The sequence below is a fragment of the Dermacentor albipictus genome, chromosome 8, assembly GCF_038994185.2.
Source record: "Dermacentor albipictus isolate Rhodes 1998 colony chromosome 8, USDA_Dalb.pri_finalv2, whole genome shotgun sequence".
Classification (NCBI taxonomy): domain Eukaryota; kingdom Metazoa; phylum Arthropoda; class Arachnida; order Ixodida; family Ixodidae; genus Dermacentor; species Dermacentor albipictus.
The window spans coordinates 117,276,075-117,299,879 of record NC_091828.1 but is presented as its reverse complement, the minus strand read 5'-3'; the positions used below and the strand labels follow the sequence as shown (position 1 = coordinate 117,299,879).

At 44.1% G+C, this 23,805-nt stretch overlaps 1 long non-coding RNA gene across 4 annotated transcripts in view; it reads right to left on the bottom strand.

Annotated features, from left to right (window-relative positions):
- Positions 1-2,649: 2,649 nt before the first annotated feature.
- LOC135910337 (uncharacterized) overlaps positions 2,650-23,805 on the bottom strand; it is a 60,363-nt gene continuing 39,207 nt past the window's right edge. The window contains exons 3-5 of one of the 4 annotated variants that reach the window (XR_011508100.1): positions 13,296-13,491; positions 9,456-9,576; positions 2,650-3,001 (exon numbers count right to left, since the gene is read on the bottom strand). This is a non-coding gene — a long non-coding RNA (uncharacterized lncRNA). Of the gene's footprint in view, positions 3,002-9,394; positions 9,577-13,295; positions 13,492-23,805 lie in introns of those variants that run through there. The other 3 variants (XR_010567022.2, XR_011508101.1, XR_010567021.1) reach the window with 3 other exon arrangements.

Here is a 23,805-nt window from a genome sequence, read left to right as displayed (position 1 = left end):
TCATGTTGCGTTTCTTTTTAAGGATAAGCCCGAACGTAAGTCTGAGACAGTCCATAAATAAGTACTGAGCTCTACCAGACCAGGGGCGTTTGACTCGTGAAATTAAATTTAAGTCATATTTACAATAAGCGGTGCCATGGTTACTCGCAAGGCAGAGAGGACAGAAGAAAGCAAACGGCGGGCCATCGGACCCTTATGGTAAGTTTCTGCAAAGTTGCCTTTAAATTTGTTCACATCAAATGACATAATACGCTCATCTAGTGTTTCCAAGTCGACCTAGGAGTTGGTAGACATGATGGTAGGTAATATAGGAGACGGATCGTTGAAGACATGCCATAAGAAGGCACATATGGCTTCCTTGTAGTTTCAACGCAGGACGTCTCCCATGCCCACCAGCTTTCCGTTGTCCTCATTTGAAGGCTATATGATGGTCTTAGTGATATATTGATTGGGTTTGTACCAACTTTATTTCACAATGCTGAATATCTCGCAACGATCTACGCGTTGTCTTCGTCAGGAGAACCGTATTTCAATGAGTGGCGGCCGAGAAGATTCCAACTATGCCAGCAACGTGGAAGGAGAATACAAGGGGTCAACATACGTGTACGTAAAGAAGTACCCGTTGACTATGTACCCGTGGAAACAGGCTGATGCTTGGAAAGTAGATTGCGGTGTCCAGGCGATCAGATTTTTTTTACTCTATTTCAGAAGCTTTAAATGAACTTTGTCACCGCTCTGCAACTACATTTTGAACAGCCTCGAACACTATAAGATGCCTTGCGATCTGCCTCCTCCGTAGAATGTTCTAGCGTAAAAAATATGTGTACGATAATGGGTATCGAAGTCGATTCCCTGAACACTATGGCATATTGTAGCTCGACCCACATCGAGCCCCCAATATTCCCATACTAAGATGGCACAACGACCTTCCCGGATAGCCTCCAAGCGCGAGCATCAAACTACAGAAAAAAAAGCTTTGCCAATTAGTACTCTTGCTGCGCAGGAGTTTGTAACGCTTGGCTCATGCATTGCGTGATGTGGCATCACCTCTAGAATCGACAAGGTTTACACATAATATATACGCAGAAGAAACAAATAGGCGACGCGTTGTCTACTCTAATTATCTTGCGTAGCAACTTCATTAAACATTTGTTTCCTAAACCGTTTGCATAAGCATATATCCTCGCGTTTGTATCCAGTTTTTCGCGATATTTTCCCTATCATGAAGCCGCAAGGTGAAGTTGAGACCCTTTCCTAGTTTACCAAATGCTCTACCTTCAGCGTTAGCCCATCCTGCAAAGGGACAAGTTACTGCAACTTCTTTGCCCGGGCTAAAATAATCACTCCTCGTGCAATTTTCGTCGCCGTCGTACTATTGTCATCGCTCAGGTAAATAAGCGATGAGACTTCTTCACACACACTCACTGCTGCTTGTTCTCGCGTTATACAAGCACAATGCTCCATCTGTTAACGCTATAGTGAACCCTCACGGATACTTCATAACCATCTGCCTCCCTATTAGTTAAGGAATTGGTATAAGAATATTTCTCGCAGTGCGTGAGATGCGCCTTACTTATATTTTTTGAATCCTGAGCTTTCAAAAGTGTTGCGGTTTACTATGCGTCTAATGGGAAGTGTTCACCAAAAAGTATTTTTTGGAAATTCTTATACCCGCCATGTGGCTTAGTCGCTGTAGCTCTGTGCTGCTGATCCCTCTATAGAGACTTAGATGCTGGCCGCCACGAACGCATTTTAATGAGCGCAAAAATGTAAATCGTAGGCTTACCTAATTTAGGTGCACGCTAAGTAGCCTCGAGTGGTCGGCATTAATCCGTGGTCCCGCATTACATCGTGCCTCCTGATCCCAACGTGGATTGGGCACGCAAACTGTAGAGTTATTTTATTCCCTGATTTATTTACGAATAGTTGTTGGCGAATAGTATGGATGCGTTTCTTCAACCAGTGTATGCAAGACAGAAAAAAATGTCCGATGCCATTTCAGGATAGGCGTACTCTATGCGCAAACTGCCGATGCGCTGACTAAGGTTTGTTTTCCTTATAGTTATTTTCGAAAAGAAACATTCTAAAAGAAGCAATCCAATGCCACAGCTGCTTACTGCTATGCTACTAAAAAAATTCAGCAGGCTCAACGAGTTCGAATCAATGCAAAGCGATGTTTTGTGTGAGTGCATAAAGAGTCCAAACACGAGCACACGCTCCCACACACAACCACGCGCACACAAATTGTACCGAGCGTTTGGTTAGGCGGAGTTGCTGAGTACTAGCGAGTAGGACGGGTGCCTTGAAGGCATCATGGTTTCAGCGGCAGCAGGCAGGCGCCTCCGCGGACGCGCGGAGGCGAGCGCCCTCTGGTGGTGCTGCAAGTAACTATATAACTATAACACATATTGGTTGGCCTGTTCGGCAAGGGAGCAGCCAGACCACAGGCACGGCCACGAAAACCGGTGATGTTCGCAAAGAAAAGCATCACTTTAAAAAAAATTCTGCGTTATAGTGATCTCTTCAGGCAAGAATTAAGGAAATACATAAGTAGGTATTGTAGAAAGTACTACAACTGTAGTGTTTGACTAAATACATGACTTCTGTTTCTTTTTCACATTATTTCAATATTTTACCGTTCGAGGATGTTAATACGTTTATTAATCGGATAACAATTAGCGAATTGCGAAACTGGGCCTATATGAAAAAAACTAGTTGCTGGGTTCTTGTGCTGGTTATTAGGGACACTGAACGGGAGACCCGAGTGCAGTGCTTGCATCGGAGATAAAGGTTAGGTCGGCTACTATGTGTTCTAAAAGACCGCGGAACATTTTCATTGCTTGACAGACAAATAAATGAGCCTGGTGGTTTTCTGCAGCTTCAAGAATACCAAGGCGTCGGGAAGGTATTGTCGCGAACTATCTTCGGGCAACAATCTGGGTACGCCCCTGCTCCTCCGGGCACGACTTTGAAGGGTGGTCTGGCGGCCACTTTAACGCATCTGCAACACCAAGACCAGAAAAAGAAATGTCACTACGACAAAGTCTAGAAACCGGACACTTGTGCTCTGATCGAAAGAGGAAACAACTATTGGCAAAACCCATTTCTCGTGCGGCAACCATCTTGAATAAGGCTGGCTTTGCAATAGCGCCTCACAGTAGAGACTAGTTATGGTATGTACCTGCCAAGTTTTTCGCCCCCACATACACACCGGGCTTTTCGGTCCCACCGTTCATTCAACTACTACAAAAATAGATCGGTTAATTAGACCATCAGTGGGACAGAGTTGTGCACGCTGTGTGTCACTAGATTTGTTGCAATATCTTTAACAATCCCTAGCCCTTTTTCAATGGCCCATTTTAGCGCTAATATTTTCCTGTAACATTGTGTCACATATTCCCAGCGGAAATGTGCTCTTGTAATATTGATAGAGCACGGTAACTTGCAAACGTGATCACATAAATTAACAGGACAAGTCAACAGTGCGTGATGCGCGAACGTCAACGTGCGTAGTGTGTATGTGTAAAAAGTTCATTGAAGCTATGTTTCCGCGAAGCTTCATTTCAAGTCGCCCGATTCCAAATTGACCTTGCATTGCGGTGCTTCCCCACCCCCGCAACTTTACAGGGAGCCAGGAAGTTTTTCTCGGCTGCCATTAACGATGCCTAAGAATGTCTGAACAGCCACCACCAGTTGAACCAATACAGCAGCGGTAATTCGACAACACACTTGACCAATGTCGCATTCCGTCTGAAAGGTGCCCGTTTAATGCGGTTCAGAAAGCACGATAAAATGGGGCAACGTGTGATAATTTTTTGAATGAAATCACATAGGTACTGCTGCCACTTAGCCATGGAAGGAAGCTCACTAACCAGAGGCCGGTGCACGGCGCTCAAGCTTTAGATGGGACGTGCACAATGCGCGTACAATAAACATTGGAGGTGACAAATTCTGTGAATTCACTTACCAGAGAAATATCTAAGGTTAGTCGTCTGACGGAAATTGCTGAGAACATTGCCAGCTACCTCATTTCATTTCATTTATTTACTCTCAAGGCCGTACCGGCATTACAGAGAGGAGTGGCAATAGAAAAATAAATAAAATTTTCTAATGAGGCAGCTCATAATCACAAACATTTTGTGCGTAATCGACATCATGAGGGCCTAAGTGAAGGTAGAGACGCATACATCTCGCCGCTCTACAGCAGGTTGGTCGACTGGGAAACGAAACTGCGGCGACAGGTGCTCATGTAAGAGTTCTCTCTAGCGAGCTTGAGATTGCATGGACGTTTACGGCAAATTGTCCGTGCAGAACTTGATCAAAAGGAGTCTGGTACCGCACCAATTGTGGAAATCCTCGTCACATGTCTGCCACATGGCGCACCATCCGCGCAAGTTAACCACGCGAGCTTTGACGAGATAAGAGAACAGAACAACCGCATCATTCGCATTAATACAAAGCTTTCTCTTTCTGAGTGGTTCGTCCATGAGCGTCGAAAACGCACTGCAGGAAAGCCAACATACACATCTGCGTAGAACACTAGAGTTTACATTCGCAGTACCGCGCCAGTGTCGACTGGCCGGCCGGCCGGTCAGTGCCTGATAACGGTGCGAAGGGACGAGCTCAGCAAGTGTAGCGCATGCGCACAAAGACCACTGGAAGCGCAAGTTGCGTCTGTTTGGAAACACCACCCGTTTCGCCAATAACTGAGCTTCCCTGCTTACGGAGACAGCAAGTGCGTGGGAACACTGGCTCGTCTTGAGATTTGGAAGAAAATGAAAGCCGCTTTCTTAAAGCAAGATGGTTTAACGCCACACTACCCAGGTGGACTGCATATATCTGCATTGCATTACGCGCGTCACGCAATGCATTCCCGGCCATTAAATCGGTAAGCAGCGATAGCAGTGAACGGCCGAAGAAGAGGCTGCCGTAGGCGAACGTAAGCGCGAGCGTGATTGTGCCCGTAAGGCCGATCACGTGTATTGGCAACGGCATGCAGACGACATGTGGGAGACGCTTGCGCTGTCAAGATGCCTACTAGTCTTATGATCGTCAGCGTGTGCATCAGAGCGAATTCGTCTCATTGCGACGCGGAAACGTTCCTGGCAGAAACGACGAAGCCTTTAAAGCCACATAGTATGCCGAACCTCGTGTGCGGTGACCTTAACATCGATGTTGCGAAAGAGCACGGCAAACTGGATCGAGAGTTTCATGCTAGATCACTACTCGTTGAAACTCAAGACGCTACAGAAACTCGCGACGCAACTCCGTTCCTGCATTGATCTCACGTTTGCAAGCTGGCTGTGTCAGGTTACGACAGCAGAGGTTCAGACCGTGTACCAAAGCGATCACAAGGCAATACTGTGCAAGTGTGCAATTTGCAATATGTGCAAGTGTAGAGTTGTCCGTGAAAGTGTGAGTGTTTGCGTGTATCAACGGCTATATGACCTAACATGAAGGCTATGCAACTTAACAAAATGTATGTTCATTCAACTTTAGCGATAAAAAAATACTATCCTGAACAACCAATTTCTTAGGTTTGTTGCGTGGTCATTGGCTATAGACACAAGCCTAAAGAAGCAATAAAATCACATATGCATAGTTCGGGTCACTCAGCATTTCTGGGTTATCGCATGGTCGTTGGCATTGGACTTGGACTTTGATTCAGCTCGCTTTGGGGGAAAGCTTCGCGTTCAACCATCCTTGTTTAAGAAAGCGGTTTTGATTATTTTTGACAATGTGTCATGCAACAACTACCTCAACTTAATGGTACCGTTAATCTCGTGGAAGGTTTATTGCACCCTCCTTGTACATGCATTCAGTTTTTACACCAAATGCCGTTGGTTCCCGCTGCCATAAAACGAGTGAACCTGGCATCCCGTCGGCACACCAGTCGGCCCGAGAAATGTCATTGCCTCCGAACACTCTGTTTGAAAACAATTTTTTAAAATTTGCGCGACGATTCACCAGTCTCAGTGCTGAGCTTGACTCCAGCAATCTCACGCTAACACCGGTATCTGACACCAAGCCAGCGTCATCTTATGTCATCTCCAATGGTACACGAGCATACTAGGCCGATGGAGACAAGTTACTCGACTCTTTCGCTGCACACAAATAATAAACCTCTGCCAGCGATTATGTTGAAAAATAAGGTACATGTTCTTATATATACTTTGTTTCCACATTAGGTTTATTTACCAACGGAGCTCATATTGTTTATAGGTTGCATGCGGTTTTTAGACCCGGCTCGGTCAAAAACTGATGTTCTGCTAGAACTGCACAAAGGTGTAGGTGACGAGTCGCTTTGCCCCGTGGGTGCCACTATGAGCCTTATTTTTGGTGTTAAAGTCTATCAGGTGGAACTTGCATTTCTTATCAGCTTCACACATTGCGCGATTATGGCTATATATTTCCTAAGACAGAGAGGTAAGCGATCATGCATGTATATATTATGTGCTTTTGCTTATACAAACCTGCCCGTCCTCAAGAAACTAGCGCCTTCGGTGACGAGGTATTTTGACGGCAGGTCACATAGCTTGTTATTACCTATTGATATCTGTGGTGTCGACGCTGATCACAGTGATGTTTGAGTGGAGCCAATCCCAGCGAACGGGTTTAAAATGTATTTTACCGCGCTTTGTCCTTTCTGCGAGGTATGAAACGTCCACATAGTGGGTGGTAAATTTATTCTCTAAATTGCGCCTGCGGCCATCTGTCAAAGTTCACCGCAATGCACCAGCATAAGTAATAGGCAGCAACTCTTAAAAAGCTTTCTCAGAAGGCAGCCTGAATTTCCGCACCTTTCAGTTGGCAACATCGAGAGGGCACGGTGCTCATTCGATGTTGCTAACCAGCGTATTTACGGACCATATTCGTAACTTTGCTGTTGCGTTAAAGCATTGTTTTACAGCTTAGCTGTCTATGGTAGTGTTCCGGGAAATTCTGTAAGTTCACCAAGCATGCCCGGAAGCAAGAACTGGTACCACCTTTAGGAGCTAGTGACGCAATTGTATGATCCTGGATGTTCCTCTTCTATCAGGTACAGAAGAAAATCTACTTAACTAGGCGACACTGAAATTGTTCCTTAACATATAGCGAAAAGTTGAACGAAGAAGAACACTCAAGTGTGATCTGGCCTTTCGGCATCATCTGTTGTCCTTTGAAAGAAGGATTGGCCTCAAGGTTTTAGGGTAGGTTGTCGGTGGCTTAATCATGCTCAAAAAGCAAATATACACCCGCTTCCTCGTATTGGCGTTGTCAACAAATATGTGCATTTGATTTTGTATATTTTCTTTTTGTACCTTAGTTATTAGCGAATTATCTTGCATTGAGCAGACAAGGACAAACCGGCGTTCATAAGTCGATTTGGTACTTTCGATTTGATTGTCCTGCCTTTTGGTTTACTTCGTGCCCCTGGTACATTTGTGCGGCTTATGAACGCAGTTCTTCCTGGGCTGAAATGAAAAATCCCTCTTTGTTGTTACGACAATTTTGACATCTGTAGCTGCAAGTTCGAAGACCACAACTATAATTTTCCCGTAGTTCGTAAACTCTTTGAGATTACAGTGATGAACTCGAGCAAGTCTTACAAAGGTGACCGCGATACTATTCGATTTGTCGTGGAAGTAATGTACGGCTCTGAATAATTCGATGATTTTCCAACGAGGATAGACGATATTTAAAATTTTCGGAGCACTTAAAAATTACCAGCTTGTATGCAGCGCAATGTGGTCATGGCCATGCAGACGACGACGCACTAAACTTCCCTGGACAATGTGAATTGCTAGGTTAAGCTTTGTTTCATGCCGATTTTATTTCCTTTTCATTTGAAAGCTAAGCTTTATTTGCCCTAATCCACATGCTTCTTTCTCGCAATGTCTTTGCGAGCAGGCTCTTTACATCGACAAATGTTTACTCGATGAAACAGCGCTACTGAGGGCACCAGTATTTTGCTAATCAAGCCGTAAATTCCGAGATAAAATATGTACGGGATCGGCTCAATGGATATGCAATTATTACACTGGACACTGGAGATAGTGAGTCATACGTATACTTAAAAAAAAGCAGCCTTCGTATTGCAATAGCCCGTGATATTCCCCGTCTTCATTTCTTTTTCTATGTTTTTCTAGGCTACTCATTCTTACCAGTAGGGGTATTGGTAACTTCTTATACACCCATTTTTTGCCCAATCCTCCAGCTTGGCTATGAGCCACTGTTACACAGAGTATATAGAATGCCTAAATGTTAGAAGTATGTGCCGTACTTAACAGGCACATCCCACCACCTTTCATCCCTCATGAAGCGTCGTATGTCATGCTGCGGCAAATCAGTTCTGCAGAATACCGCAAGATGTAGGAAGTATCGTGAAAGGGAACACTTTTCATCCACCTGTATGTAACACGATGCTACCAAGGAAACCCAAACGGGTTTCTCAGGAAGAAGGTTTGGCAGTTGAGGAAAAATTCGCCCTTGTCCGGGATTAGAAACCGGGTGGCTTACCTTTGTAGCTTCGTGCTACATTCGAGAGGATGACAATTATTCCTTTTCATCATCCTAGTGGCATCACTGCATCGACTTTTGGCATTGCGTCCACCTCATGTAGCGATTGCATTTCTGGTAATTTTGTAGTACATGATGGTGCCGCACAAGCCAGTATAGTGCTCAGTGCTGTACCCACTGAAACTTCCCGCCATCTACGATCTCACAGCACTGACTCCACGACAGAGAAAGCTAATTTGTCCTCTCGCTTGCTTGGAGTAGTGCATCAAGTTCACTGAGTTTCTTTTTCGGTCGTCCTGTGTGTTCCTTACATCACACGTGGGTTTTATTGCTACCTTTCAAGCGTGAATGTTTGCCAAGTTGCCCAATTTACTATCCTCTTTAGCCAGCGGAGGCGCAAAATATATGCAAATGGAAACAGTTGTGAAAAGCTTAACCGACGTCTGTTCATCCCTATTTTGCATATATTGCTAAAAGCGCTCCCAACTAAAATAAAAAAGAGGAAGTAGGCACGTTCTGCGCTACAGCTTTTAGACGAAAACAATGGTTCTAATATCACTTCTCAGGAGTCCGACCTCGTCAAAGATGCATTTAAATCAATGTAATGGATCAATATTTATTCGTTGTAATCAATGAATCAATAATTAAGCCAACATGCTGTCGAGTGTCTCTACAATTAACGCCTGTACAGCGAAAACACCTCTATAACGAAGGATTATCATTCTGTTCGTGTCGTAAGCTGTGCGGCGCACGAACTACACAACAAAGTGGCCTCTTTAAAGAATGATTTCGGAGGCCTCAAGCAGTTCACTAAAAAGACATTACACTGCAATCGTTCTAAATCAATATGAATTATAATGTGAAAAAACTGCTGCAATGAATAAAAACTACCAAATGAAAATACAGCAATTTCAAGATATTTAATGGAAAACTGAGAAATGCAGAAAGTTATTTACGTAATAATTACTAAATGACCATCAGTCCTATTAAGTCCGTTGCAGTACAAAAACACGCAGGGGTGGTTGAGGACGACAGAAGAGCCAAGAGGAACTTCAGTCGCATTGATAATGCAACTGCCTGCGAAAGAGCCAGAGAAACTGAGTTAAATTGGCAGTACGTGGTATCACATAGTTAATTATTGCCGTGAGAAGACATTTGATTTCATCTCCACTATGATGATCGTGTTGACTACGCCAATGAAAAAGTAATATTAGCAAAATAATGACCTGTTATTCATGATACGCTCAACTCCTAGCGGCATAAGAAAATTCACCGAGGAACAAGATTGTTGCAAGCACCGACATTTGGTAAATAAGCTTTGGTTAGGGTCTTCGGTAGTGCGAGGATAACAAGCCGTAAATCCAATCTGCGAAGCTATCATTGTATTAGCATTGCTCGCATGAAAAGTCCCCTAACACCTAACTAAGTATACAATGGCTTCACTATTAAAGGTCATCGTATCAGAAGTATCATCGTATCAGAAGGCATCCTTCGCTGCATAATTCATAAAAAGAATCATAGTGATTTTTGATACAGTTTACACTAGGATGTAGCAGCCAAGTCACCTTTTTCCCACCTTGATTGTTCTCACGGGGCAGGAAACTTAGGAGTGACAATTATTACGTTCATCGTGAGTTCATTTTGTGCTTTCCGTCTTTTGACGAAGCTCTTGCAAAATTGCTTTTTGGCGTTACTGAGGACAAATATACACGGACATGGCACAATAAACTGCTCTAGAATTGAAATACTCAGAAGAATGCTTTGTGACATGGCGTACAGTTTCTGATTCAGTGTTCTGCTGGGATATATTATTGTATCTCTGTGCACGCACCAGCGTTGTTGTTCAGCTGGCTTGCACATTATGTACACTAAATTGTTGTCCGAAATTCATGCATCTCTTGGCTTCAAACGAACATGGCTATACTTATATAAATGAGGTAAACTGACGCTAACATGAATACTCCCAGATTTAGAGCGTGCTACGATCTCCTGCAGTGAAGTGAAAACATTTATAATTATGTTTTCATTTCATCAAGGAACTATAAATGTTTTTGTGGGAAGCCGTTTAGCATGCAAGCTTGGACGTTTATGGTTGCGCTAGCACAATATGACGTCACAGGAGGTTGTTGGCTCGGTGCATGCTAGGAAGAGGAATTCTGCTGCGGGGGTTCTATGAATCCTAATGCCGTGAATGAATGAGACAATGCGAAAGAAAAATACCGCCGTCTTTTGCTAGTTTCGTGAAAAAGAGGCGCTTGACAGCGGTTGAAACATAACGCCTTATCTATCGGCATCAATTCATTCGTTAACGTTTCCAAAACTACTGCAATGCTCTGTGGCCAAATCACGATTATAAAACCTACACTTTTGACTAAATCATCCATAGAAGCTAGCTAAAACGTATATACATAGCAATTCCATTTATTTACACGTAACAGGCATTCTGATCAGGTATTTAATACTCGCGTTTTATTTATGCTGGTGGTATGCGGTACCTCAGTTCTGAAAAGCAACAGACCATTTGAATGGCGTGCACAGGTCCAGCTGCATTAGACCAACGGATACTATACTCCGCAACGTTGACCTGTGTACAACAAAGCCTGTTTCAAGTACGTAGGCATGCACGTTCACATGCAAAATTTGCAGCAAAGCTTTCTACAACATTCCTCAGCTGCCCACTCTGCTCACGGTGACACCTGCTTTTGCTCTTCATGTAACAACTCACCATGCGCAATTAAAAAAAAATAAAGCAAGTGAGCAGTCTTACTATTGACGAGAGGAACGGGGTTAAAATAGCTTGCCTGCACAAACGCTGCAAGTGATAGGAGAAATGTCAGAGAAGTAGTTTGCATTGTTCCAGACATCGCGTACATATTGGCTGACTGCAAGAAGGAAGATTCGCTCCAATATAATGTTTGTCGCTGGGCGCGACGATGGGCTAGTGCGACAACACCGTTCAGAGAGGCCGTTTAGTTGTTGCCCTCAGGCACTGCATGCTTGAGCATGCCGAGCAGCGCGAGGTCGGAGAAAGGCTTTCTTTCCACGTGTCGCAACGATTACATGGAAAACGGTTTGCTTTTCCTTCATCCACCTTTCGACGAAGATGCCGTTGTTCTGTACCGAACAGTGGATAGCAAAGACAGCAAGTGGTGCCAGCAGGCAGCGACAATTCTCTGCTGATTTTAACAAAATAGAAACAGCACAACGACTGGACAATCGCCATTTCAAAATGCATTGTGTGAAGACTCTAGATAGAAAAAGGAAAAAAAAACAAATATAAGTCATTGCCGTAGAGCGTTTGTTAGCATCACTGAACGACGCCACTATAAAATACCCGAAGCCGGGAAAGTGTAATTATTAAAATGAAAAAAAAATGCAGAAGATCCAACAAGTTGGCATCTATATCTAGCAAAGTTTCGTGTGAGTGCGTAAAGGATCCAAACAAGAGAACACGCAAGCATGCATGCACACGCGAACGAATGAACGCATCATGATTTCAGAGGCAGCATGCGCATACGTACGTAGCTCAATTTGAATCCATTCTGTTCGCAAGAAGCGTTTCGTTCCTCAATACCGCCGCTGCCATTACCACTCATACCGCCACTGCCGCGGATGCACATGGGTGAAATTCATCTGGTGGGGGTGCAAGGAACCCTGTGGCGCTCTCGGCTTTCCTACTCCGATGTTATTAATTGACTTACACGGCAAGATAACAGCCAAGTCGCATCTCTCACGGTCACGAAAGCCAGTGAGGTTCCCCAAAAACAAAACTTCTTCCCGTCGACTGCAGCCAATCGCGCGCATGACCCAACAGTTTTACTTTCGTCACGATGAGCTTCTCGTCGTCGTTCCATCGCGGCAAGCTTGGCGTTTCTTTTTTTCTTTTTTTGAACCCGACAAGTCATTCCTTCACAACAATGTCGCGCTGGAGCCCGGATAAGACTGGCATGGTTGCTGACGCATCCGGAAACGCCCGTATAGGCGCCTGAATCGCAAATTCCTGGAGGAACACTTGCGACAACATCTCCAAGACTCTTAGGGATTCGACTGACGGGCCAGGCATCGATACTTGCCATAGCAAGCAGTCTCCGTCTGTAAAACGTTCCCCGAACTCCGAACTGTAACAGTCACTCACGAATGTTCAATGACCTTCTCAATCGTCGAAGGAGGGGATTCGTATCCCACTTCTGGTGTGTAAACGGTGTTGGAACAAACAAGGTTTAATAAAACGAAGAGGGATACATCGCGTTGAACAGTTGGAGCACGCGCACACACGAGCGCACCTCAGCGTTTCACACACCAAATGCTGATGATGATAAGGGCAGCAGCACCACCAAATAACACTCGCGTCTTATACGAAGGCTTGCATCGGACGGCAAGACCTTCGATAAGGATGACGTCAGTCGCTGTAGGTCACTTCGGCTTTCTTCGGCAAGGTATCGCAGGGCGTGGGGCGAAAGGCAGTGTTTTCACCCAGTTGCTATAATGAGACTAAGATTTGGCACCAGCCTGTCAGGGTCAGGAAGCATATCGTTTCCGTGGTCCGTGATAGCACTTCTAGTGCGAGATAAGCCTGTTCCTTCCTGTGCCCAAACATTAATCACCGCGAAGGCCGCGCAAGCGACTGCTGTGTTTGACAAGCGGGTTTGGGCGCTTATAACCCTTAGTAGATCGAGAACTTTGGGTCAAGTATTGCGAGGCCTCGTAAATGACTACTGCGGCTGAGAAAGGATTTCGTTCTCAAGGTAATCCGAAGTACGTTAAGGACTCGAGGTCAGAGGGCGAAAGTTGATTACCCCGCCTTTTGTGGTGAGCGTGACTTCACAACGAAGGAAGTATTCAGCTCCCGGAATTCACTGGGTCAGCAGGTCCTAGTATCCAGCGCACCACAGCCAGGAACTTGCTTCCGGCTTCAGCGTGGAGCTGAAGGTCCAATGGCACGGCAGGCATTACGGTGCCACCGAAGTCTTGAAGTTGTGCCAGCGTCCAGGACTGCAGTACAAATCCAAAGCCAGCGCCGCGGGCTCACATACAGTCCACAAGAGCAGTGAGCTTGGGCCTTCACAATTACTTCAGCGACATTGCCACCTGCAACGCCCTTTGCAATGAATTCTCGTAACTCAAGGACGGAAAGCCCAAGAAACTCCTTGAGGATGCTGGTATTGATGGCCCAGCAAATGCGCCAACAAGAAATGGTATTCCGATACCACAGGTAAGGACAATACACTGTATAGATCTTCACTGCAGTTTTAAACTTTTGCTTAATGGAATCCTGTCTATCTTTGGATAGGAGGGGAATTACAAAATTTAGGTGTTCGACACGACATATTATCCGAAGCAGTTCAGTAATAAGCGCGAAATTGCGATATTCCCCGGGTTATTAGGGTAGTAGCCCGCACTTTTCTCGCGCTTGGCGCGTGTACAGAGTGCAAACCATCTTCGCGTAATTAAAGAGTGAGGGATGGCTTAGTAATGCCGTCAGTAAATGTGACAGGCCATTTCAATATATTGTGGTGGATAGCCCAGATTCGCCATTTTTCTCAAAAGCTACCGTCCACTAATGTGTCCACATTGTCATTCTCCCATTTGACAACATGCTTCCTGAAAAGTGGGCTACTTTGAACAACAGCATAGGAAAGTGGCTTGAGCATGTTTTCAGCGAGCTTCTATTGACAGCCCAAGGCCGAGACTCACCGGAATCCACAGCATCGCGAAATGACAGCGCCAATTTCAGAGAGAACGTTGCGACGAAATTCGGCTACAAGCTTTGGCAGTTGCACTTGCGGACGCTCATCCTCCAGCGCACACTTGCTTGAGCACTTAAGCATTTCCAAAGATTTCTTCATCTCTGGAGATGCCTTTTCGGAGATGTACAGCCTACAAGATGCCGCATTGAAAACACACACATCGCGATGAAACGTGTGGTGCCGGCGTGAATAAATAGAAGGCCATGCAGAAACTATCAAGCGCTTTCAAACCCTAACACATAATGGCGGTATGTCCCATTTTTAACAAAACTACAACCTTATGTGGGCCCTGAACAAGATTTTATTGAAATAAGAAATTTCATTTTCAGTTAAAATAGACTATTTCGGGAATTCTTTACCTCAAAAAGAAAATTATTATAACAAACTGGGGTTTTACGTGCCAAAACCGCGATCTGATTAAGAGACACGCCGTAGTGGGAGACTTCCGAAATCGGGACCACCTGGGGTTCTTTACCGTGCACCTAAATCGAAGTACGGTGGTGTTTTTAAGCGAAAGCTTTACTACGCCAACCAGCCAGCCATTTCGGTTCGTCGCACTGCATGTCGTACGCAGGCATCCGTGTGGTGTATGCCATATGCCGTGGCTGACGAACGACCTTGAGCCGCCGCTGCCTAGCATCGCCGCAGCCGCGCTCCAACAGAAGGCGCTGCCGCTAACGCCGCTGCCGTCGCCACTCACTCCACCAGATGTGCTCCGCTGGTGTAGAGGGAAAGGAGGTGTCGCCTCGCAGGGGACATATATAAACATGCGCTTTGCCTAAGTGTATTTAATCGTTATGGAGAGCGCGAAAGAGACACAACAATGCCAAAACGAAGTGAGGAACAGACAATGCGTTCAAGAGACGCCAGAAGAAGCGTTGTGATGCAGCTCTTGCTTTCGCAGTTCAACTAGGGTTAACCAGAGCTAAACCACAGACAATATTTCTCATGTTGCCACCGCAAAAAGTGCTTCCGTACATTCAGCAGGAGGGGAGTTATTGGCAATAAAGCACGAGGGACGGCTAAAGACCTGTTTAAACTGACGAAGGCGTCAGAGGAAATACATACTGATGAAAAGAGCGCTACGAAGACGCGGACGAAAGAACAACAAGTACAACAGACAAGGCGCCTTCAAGGAGAGCTCTTAGCACTCCACTGAACGTTACCACAGGGCATCTATTACGACAACACTGCACAGATCCACACAACAACTATGCTATCGATAAGGCTCCTGGTCGGCCTGGTCGCGTGTCTAGGCACACGTACATAGCAAATATGAGTTTAACGCACGCAGTAAGAATAGCTTAGATGAGGGAAGAGGGCGGAGGTGACGCTTCGTGGAGAGAGGCGAACTAAGTTCTCGTTAGGAGACGTCTCAAGAGGTGGCACGCGAAACTCGGGGCAGGTAGGACATTAGGCAGAATAATAGCAGGAGCCTGGTGGCGCAACTCATCGCCCCGTTCCAAAGGGGGCGCTCATAACATTCATCCATCCATCCGCCTATGCCCTTCATGGATGACGGTTCTCCCCGCTGCGCCTGCTCTTGCGATCGCACACACGTGTGTTTTCGCTTGAATCTGTTTCATTGTTCAATGTACTGGTGTGCTACGCGATGGGAAAGTGCATTATAGCATGCTTCAGCACGCTACAGATTTGTGACAAGTGACATTCGCAAAGACCTTTTTTTTTTTTGCACAATCTACAGCTGAAGGCTTCCGTGTTTCCCTTAAGTCTGATCAGGAACTATCAGCGTTCCTTCTGAAGAAGTGCAATCTCAAGTACGTGCTATCAGCCAAAATGAATCACAACACCTTGGACTGTTTTTTCTATAAGACAAGCAGGTGGCCAAAATGAACAGCCCCCATTTTCAACATCCCCGCAGCTTTACCGCATGCTTCATTGTTTTAACCCTCTGATGGTCCATGACGCAAATATACGGCGCCGCGAACAAGTCCAAGAATGGTCGATGCCGTATATTTACGGCGCCGTCTGTACGTTTAAACGGCGCGCCAATTTCCAAAATTTTCTTTTCTGTCATGTGCTGCCACTGTGTGGGAATGCAGGGAATTTTTTCCGCACGCCTCCCATTCTCGGTTTTTGTTGCATGGTTTGTTTTAGCGCTAGTTTGCTCCCGCGCGTCTATATACCACCGCTGGCGCATTGGCGCACACGCGGTCTGGCCGCGGCTTCGGTGTTCTTCCGCAGGCGGTTTTGGCTTTTTGCACTTGCGAAAGTAATGGCTATCTCGTTACTAATCGCTCAAAGGGCGACTGCTTGTTTCTTGCTCGTTTAGTGCTAACAGGGGTGTGCATAGGAAGGATGCCGCCGTGCATGCGTTTCCGTTGCTTTTTTTTTTTACACTCGCGAAAACTAATTGTCTCTGGTTGGCGATAAGATGAATATTATAGGAAGTTTGTCACACGTTTCGCTTTTTTGACAGGCACACAACAACACAGTTTTCTTGAGTGCGCCCACCTACGCAGTTCGATTACGCTATGGAAGTACATACTAGTGTAAGAGCAGGAAAATTTGAGTCTTGCGAAATATTCTCGTGTGAGCATTTTCAAGGCCTTAAACTGTGTGTATAAAAATGGACCAAATTTTTAATTCTTATAAGTTTATTTTCTTTTTTCTTGTTGTTATTCATGAATGAATAGTACAAATATACCAACGCAAAACATATTTTTCTGACTTTACGGTCACCCTAGAAAAATTGCGCGAATTTTTTTTTTTTGAAATAAGTCCCTAAGAAGAATTGGAATCTGCAATAAAAAAATGAACCCAGGGCAGTCGCACATGGCGATAGAAATCGACCCTCAAAGGGTTTATTAAAATAATAAGTTCATCTCAAAGTTCACTATAGCTAATTTATTTACTTGTTTTTGATAAACTAGTCTTTTGGCTGAACCAAAACGAGTAACGTGGGTTTACCAATCCATCAAAGCATTTCGCAGTTGGAGGCTAAAACTTCGACCACTTTACGAAAATGTATCGATTAATTATTAATAATTTACTTATTTTATTCATTCTAATTAGGGTATTCATTAAAATATATGTATAAAATTTATTATTATTTGAATAGCATTTTTTGGTGATCCGCGGTGAGCCTTGTTTTCTAAAGCGGGAGCCAGGACAATATCTTACGGGAGATTTTTAGCAATGTTTTACGAAAAACTGTAGACATCGCCCTGCAATGCAGTCATAGACAATAGCTCATTTATTCGTTATTTTGTACACTATGTCATTGCACTTTATTGCAACGATTTCAGTACTAAGAACTAATAGGATTTTAATATTTGAAAAACAAGCAATATTACATTCAGGTAAACACATTGTAAGTAGAACTAAGTTGTATCAAGATGGATTCATGCATATTCCACGCGCTCTGGGAGTCAGTATAAATGAACCTGTGTTGAAACTAAAAGACTGAACGGCAGATTTAGTCAATAGCGCAGTGATCTTTGGAGACAAAAGCATCTCGCAAACTGTCGGCAAAGGCGGCCGAAAGAGGTCACACAGCGATTTCCACTGTCACCACCAACAAGGGTGCCTTCCATTTTTATGCGGTGCACTCACCTGTTACAAAATTTGGCGCTGTTTCTCCGCATGCTTTCTGAACAGTGCAATAAACATTATTGCCTGCAGAATCAGAATGTCGATGTATGAATTTTGATGCGCGAACATAATTTAGTGATGTAAAAATGCAGTATCTTCGCGATCAGGCTCCTTAGAGCAAACCATACACCGCTCACCACTTACTTGCACATCGAATTGCCTGCAGTGTACCGTGCGTGGAACAATGAGGGAACGCTGCTTTGGAGTGCGTAACTGCAGGTGTAAAGTCGAGGCCTTTACCTTCAATAGAACAGCCAACGTAGCTCAAAAAGTAAAAGTAATCTATTGAAGTGCAGTCTTTCATAGTGTATAGCTACACAGAAAAAAAAACATTTGTGTGCCGTATGTGGCGTTGTTCGAAGGCTTCGGTCAGTCTGCACACTTGTGCGTCGTACATAATTGAAAGAAAAATTAAAGAATACTGTCTTGATCAATTACAGAGTACTGCGCAGAAGAAATTGTTCATTTGTTTGTCCTTTCTTTCGCAGGCCACAACTACGTAAATGGGTTCTGTCTCTTGCGTACCTATGTGGTTGTATAAAGCGTTGCTCTAGTAGGTCATCTTTTTGCAGAATGAGGAGGCTTGGCAGTGACTTTTGGTTAAAGTGGCGAAAAAGAAATAAATGGCACATTTGCTTCCTTAGCATACAAAGAGGTATAGCTAACAGCTAACTTTTGTTCGTGTGGTCGATGCAAGCAGTTCGAAAAGGCAGTTGCAGAAGGCAGTGCTTAGGCTTCAGGTATTCGCCGAGTGCAACCTCCTGATTCGATTCGATAGTCAGGTGACTCCTAACGAGTAGTTGTATATCCTATATACAGCAGATATGCGAGGTTTGTTCGTATGCCTCTTTTGCACATTTCTGGTGGCGTCATTGCTACCGGACCTTTCAGAAGAAGCTGTAGGAGTTAAAGAAGTGCAACTTCACCATGGTAAGTTAAACCTATAGATTTGAGCTGTGTTTCCTGCATGATACAGCCAAACGAAAGGCCAAGATACCTCAATCATTTTAAACTAACTCATATTTAGCTTATTTTTGTCTCCTTTAGCTATTTTTGTCTTCGACTTATGGCATAATTGCACACTGTACGCCAATATTTTAGCACCTTTTGTCCAGCCCACCTGCTTCATGTCTGCTGCAACGTGCTTTGTTTTTTTTTTCTAATGCCTAAGCATCCCTTGGCGAGCTCCTCGAGCCGTGTCACGCGAAATGTATAATGCCTTGTATCGGCATAAAAATGTCTAATTTGCAAAGAAGAGACAATTATTCGTTATGATAGTATAAATATAGATGTGTGGTAACTTTTTGAGCAGTAAGGAACAATCTAAAGCAAAATAAAATAAAAACGTAATATCCGTAGAGATACATACGGCTCCTTAGGGAATGCATTGGGAAGCTTATAGTAAGCCGGGGCCAACAGAAATTTGCGCGGGGCTCAACTTGAATTTTGGGGTTGGGTCATCTTGAAATTTGAAGATGGGCCAACAGAAATTTCGGTGTGGACCAACTTCGAATTTGGGGGTGCGCCAACATTAATTTTGGGTGGGCCAGCTAGAAATGTGGGGTGGCCCAAGGTAACGTAGCGGGTGGGCTGACCTAAAGTTTTCGGTAGGCCAACTTAAATTTTGAGCATGGGCCAACTGAAATTTGGGAGTGGGCAAAGCTAAAATCTAGGGGTATGGTATGGTATAGTAAACCTTTATTGGGGTCCTGCAGATCGTGAGTCATCACGAAGCGGGCTTCTCCCACGTGAGAACCGGAAGGCCACACCTCTCGGCCGCATAGGAAGCCTGCTGGACAGCCAACTGACATTGAAGGGTGGCCCAACTAGAGTTTGAAACTAGGCCAACTATACTTTGGGAGTAGGCCAATTTAATTGTGGAGATGGCCAACTGGAAATTTTGGAGTAGGTCAACCTAAGATTAGGTGTGGGCCAACTCGAAATTTGGGATTGGGCCAACCTTAGATTTTGGGTTGGCCCAATGCACATAGGGAAGCCGCTGACCGTCCTTCAAGCTATGAAGACCTCGAGGGCTAACGAGTGCGCTGACAGGCTTGGCGCGTTTTCATTGGGCCTTGCCTAGGCGCATTCACAATGCAGGTGAGATATTGCGTGCACAAGGAATGCGCGTATAACACAGGTTTGCGAGGAGGACAGCGAGGATGAAGTGATATCGCGGTGATGTAATCTCCCCTCAGGCAACGACTCACGCACTACCACTGCATGCGACAGCTGCTGTTCCCTATCGACCGCTCTGCTCCGTCGAGGAATGCTCGTACCCGGCATTCCGGCACAATTGGTGTGGTTACATTGAAGAAGCCAGATACGGCGACAAAAGCTGGCAATTGTATACAAAAGCCTAAGCATTCTTCGCCACCGTGAAGGCCATAGATAGATGCGCATAAGCTGGGAAAAGCAAGTAAACAACCAAAAAAGTAACAGCTGAGCTAAAAAATTCTTGCCCATTAGTAGACAGTTCTGAGAATTACTACAGCCTTTTTTTTTATTAAAGAGTGCAGTCTGTTTTGCACCCCAAGAAATACGAAACTGCTTGACATCCGGCTTTTTTTGAGCTCATGAAACAACTTTTTTGACTGCAACAAATTATACGCGTGCGTGGAATCAAATTTGTTGTGGTGGTGGCAATGACCAGCCTAAGTTACTGCAATGTTTCAACAGGCATAAAAGACTGGCTTTTCCATATTGTGATTCAAGGTTCATCACAATTTCCTTTTTATATAATATTTTATTTGCAATAAGGCATAAAGTTTAGCAACTGCTATGCGCATATAGGTGGATAAGGATAATGTTCATAAATTCATCGAGCGTCTTTTGGTATTCGTTGCCGTGCAGCCAATGATCAAAAGTTTTTTTTGTTTTTTTTACAGTGAGATACACTGTTCAAAGGAACACTCAGGTGCAGATCAAGTGCAATGTTTTCTCTTCGGCGGGTCTTGGAGAGCTCGGCTCTGAAGCACAATGGACTTGTGCTTGACGGCGCTGGCACCTTTGTGGGTACCTGTGCAGTGCATTGCCATAGCTTCAGCTGGCACTTGCGGCTAGAGCGTCAGCGAAATGAGACCCTCCCATCAGGGTGTTCCCTTGAACAGTTTACCGCACTGTACAACGGCAAATGTTATTTTTCTCTCCAGAAATACGACATGACAGACAAATTGCCTTTCTGTTGCAGAACTCTGTCACTATGGGGAACATAGAATTGAAGATGGAAAAAGCCTCGAACTTGCAAGCCCGTGCGTACGGCTGACGTGCGAGTCACTGAATGCCAGTTACGCCAATGTGTTTATTGCTGGGTAAGTGCGATCTCTCGTTCCATCTCTTGATTTCGCAAGATATGTCTGCGATGGAAATTCCCTGACTACTTTCCAGTTTACTTATACAGTTTGTCGTTAAGGAAAACAAAAACAAAATATATTTTATTACTTTTTTTTGTCACCACATTTATCACCTCTACATTCTCTGCGGCAGCACTCAAGTGTAAACATTACTGATACCTCATGTGATTTACATGGTGTGCTTTTCACTGTATTATTTCTAAACAAAGAGCCGATGCTGAAATGTAATATGCATGAGCACTAATTCGTAAAAAATAATTAGCAGCTCAAGGTTTTTTCTTAAAGAAGAGGAATAATGCAAGTACACCCAAAAGTAAGAGGTACCAAACTATGGTAAGGTTAAGAGCTACGCTGTGAATTCACTGAATTCTATGACAACTCGCGTTAAGCTACGTTGTCGCAATGAACCAACATTGGAAGAACAATCACATGTAACCTAAGGCACATTAAGTGTGATGGCCACATGTTCATTTTGCAAAATATTTTATATAATCTTAAGAGATTATTGGATATTATCAATCTCTGACGCACCATTTTTTGTGTGGGTGTGCCGAGGCATCAAAGGCTAATAACCGCACTAGGTTTCACTCTTAGAATGAATGATTAATGAATGAACAAATGAATTCATTTATTCAAGAAAAAGGTAGGACCAATGGCGGAGAAGGAGGCAGATACACAGGAGATATAGGCATTGACTAAATCACACGTGCCAGGCAGCTAGCAAAACCGAAGTGAACAAAGGTAACTACGACATCAGGGTTTTCGAGAATGTCGTTCTGTAGAGATTCAATATAGCGATGCAGAAAAAAATTGTTGTCATGTCAAAAAAGATTGAGAGAGGGATAGTGTAGAATATGAGATGCCGTAAGATGGCGTCGCATACGGAGGGGCAGAAAGTGCATATTCCAGGGGCAGGGGTGTCAATGCCCGTCTTAGAAAACGAAAAAGAAGGGAGTGTTGACAGTAGGGCGTAGCTGCTCATCACAATGCCTAAAAAGGATATATATATATATATATATATATATATATATATATATATATATATATATATATATATATATATATATATATATATATATATATATATATACACGAGCATAAAGGGGGTTAAGCGAGGAAATTGTGGGTTCGGTTCCCACCTGCGGCAAGTTGTTTTTTCATTCACTTTAATTTCCATTAATTTATCGTTGCATTATTTCATTTATTAAACACAAGTAATTTCCCCTATGTTGTCCTGGGTGTCAGTGTTTGTTCGCTTCTTATGATATGATTAATAAAAATCGGGCCCCTCGGTTAGCCCCTTTTATTCTCGTTTATTACAAAAGGAGGGTTTCGAATCCGGCTACATTGATGCCTTCAGGTAGCATATGTGGGTTTATTGACCAGTTGCCTTGACCCAAAAAGATCACGTTCTCGTGACGCGTGCGGCAAAAAAGGACGTTCCACGTCCGCCGCCAAGGCCTGTGAGTAGTGGTGCTGGCTAACACTCCCACGGTTCTACTAGGACACATAAATACCCAAGAAAGTGGATGGGGTAGCAGCGCCGCGATAGCTCAATTGGTAGAACATCGCACGCGAAATGCAAAGGTTGTGGGTTCGGTTCCCACCTGCGGCAAGTTGTTTTTTCATCCACTTTAATTTCCATTAATTTATCGTTTCATTACTTCATTTATTAGGCACAAGTAATTTGTAATACAAAAGTAATACAAAAGGTCTCCAGTTGACCGGACGCCAAGTTGCGAACAGTATTACACTCATCTACGAAATATTGCAAGAAATATTTTTCTTCTTTACAACAAGGACTTCGCGCAAACTTTATACTTCATTGTGTTTAAATATTTGAGCGTGTTCTTTCACGAACATTTCGATTCTGTTTATTCGGTAAATACAACGTTGTAAGCCGTGTCTGGAGTGTCATGCATTTGTCGAAGTATTTATTGCGTTCAACTCCCCTAAGTGCATTCGAGTGCAAACTGAAGATTCCCTTGCGGCACCACTTCTCAAGAGGAACTGGCCTATGGCAGATAGTTGTATTTCTAAAGACATGCTTTTTTATACTTTGCAGCGAGGTTATGGCGCACCAGCCATGGTTGCTTAATGGATATGATGTTGGGCTGGTAAACTCGAAGTCGTGGGATCAAGTCCCGGCCACAAAAGCCTCATTTCGATGGGGGTGAAATGCAGTCAAAAACCCCAGTTGGTCCAAATGGTGGAGTATCTCACTACGCCGTCTTTTATAATCAGATGGTGGTTCTGGCACGTTAATCCCCATAATTTAAAAAAAGAAAGCTTATGGTATTCATTAATGGTGATGCAGTAAGGGCTTGAAATGTAACTTCGTCACCTTCTTAAGGCAGAAAGTTCAACGTAGCATAAGTACGAAGGGTCACTGCCTCCTATAATCTTGCCGGAAATCTCATAGTAAACTAGAACTGCCTATCAAACGTAATATAGCTCAACTTATTGATTTCTGGTAGCTAGAAAGGCATGCACTTGCATTTTCCCAACAGCCTCACGAGCCGACAACGCCACACACGTGCCTTCGGCACTGTTAACTCGTCTGTTCATATATTTTCAGACACGCCTCAGCG